A 1859-nucleotide genomic window follows, 5' to 3' on the forward strand; every position below is an offset into this window, starting at 1 on the left:
AAAATGGAATTGGCGTGTGTTGAATGGCCCGGGGAAGGAACGCCCTTGAGGAAGGAAGGATTGGCTACTGAACGTTCCATGCAGGGAAAGGGGAGCAACAGAAGGGAGGCTAAAGGGTTAATCCCCCTTCCCTTCCCTGCATTGCCCCAAGGCAAACTGAGGCTGCAAGAGCCAGCGACCTGCATTTTACGGGCATTATTTGAGACCTAAGGTAGTGCTTCCCACCTGTGTTCCCTGCACGTATCTGAAGAACAGTGTTTCCTCGGAGCTGAGTCAGTGTGAGCCAGCTCACAGTTTTTTAGCCTCCAGCTCACACATTTTTGTCTTCGCTCAGGAAGGAGGGCTCCAGAGCAAACTAAATTATGCAGTAGCCAAATCGCTTGCTCAGAACTTTAATGCCAGTAGCTCACAAAGTAGAATTTCTGCTCACAAGACTCCACAGCTTAGAGGGAAATTGCTGAAGAAGTGCGCACACACAGGAAAGCATATGCCCAGATTCAAACTTTGTTGGTCTTAAAAGGTGCCACTGGATTCAAAATTTGTCCAATTGCTTCAGACCAACACAGCTACCCACCTGAATCTATCTGAAGAAGTGCGACCGCACAGGAAACCTTATACCCAGACCAATGTTTCCCCTAAGTTGTAGAGTCTTGTGAGCAAAAATTCTACTTTGTGAGCTGCTGGCATTAAAGTTGTGAGCGAGCAATGTGGCGACTGCATAAATCAGTTGGCTCTGGAGCCCCATCCTTCCTGAGCTAAGACACAAAATGTGTGAGCCGAAGGCTAGAAAACTGTGAGCTGGCTCACACTAACTCAGCTTAGAGGGAACACTGACCCAGACTCAAACTTTGTTGGTCTTAAAGGTGCCACTGGACTCAAAATTTGTTCTGCACACACCTGAGTTCAAAATAGTTAATTTTTTACTGACATTCGGCTGCCTGACTATGCTTAGGGGCACTTAAAAAAAAGACCAAAACCAATTGTCGAAGCTAGCTGATAAATCCAGTTGGATTCCAAGGGACTGAAATCCGGCCTTGCATCCTGGAATCTCCAGGTATTAGGTCATCCTGAGGATCTGAGGACCGAGCGTTCTTCCTTTTAAGCACGGTCCTAATAAATGGGAACACACTGGATGGCAAAAAGAAAGAAGTGACATGATTGAGTGTTTATAAGACATGATTGACATGATTAAGACATGGGTGACATGATTGAGGTTTATAAGATTATGCATGGGAAAGAGCAGGTAGAGAAAGAGGTACTTTTCTCCCTTTCTCACAGTACACGTGGAATTCACTGCCATAGGAGGTGGTGGCGGCTACAGGCATGGACAGCTTCAAAAGGGAATTTTGCTTCTCTTATGTTCTTAAGTCTGGATCAGTGTTCCCTTTAAGATGAGCAGGGGTCATTTCCTGCAGGAGCGCACAGGAGCGGAGCTCCGGCAGTAAAGAGCCCAGAGGGCGGGCACATGCAACAAGCCCCACCCCCTGCTCCCAGCAGCCCTCAGTCAGAGCAAGAAGCAGCCAGGTAAGTTGCAGAGCCCCCCCCCCCCCGGCCCAAATCAGTCCAGTGGCACGTTTAAGACCCAAGTTTTATTCAGCTACAAGCTCTCCCTCCTCTGCGAGGACAGATCTGCACCCCCCCATAGCTAGCCATCCAAAACAGTCCAGTGGAGCCTGAGCTTCCGGTGACGTCAGGAGCTGTGGCCTTCAGCCTCCCCCCCTCCCCCGGCCGCCTGCACCATTTCCCAAATGTGAACCAGGCCCAACGCTCCCTCTAAGCTGTGGAGTCTTGTGAGCAAAAAATGCTACTTTGTGAGTGGCTGGCATTCAGCTTGTGAGCGAGCGACTGGGCTGCTGCAT

This window comes from Gekko japonicus, unplaced genomic scaffold, assembly GCF_001447785.1.
Source record: "Gekko japonicus isolate JY-2015 unplaced genomic scaffold, Gekko_japonicus_V1.1 scaffold5692, whole genome shotgun sequence".
NCBI classification, from domain to species: domain Eukaryota; kingdom Metazoa; phylum Chordata; class Lepidosauria; order Squamata; family Gekkonidae; genus Gekko; species Gekko japonicus.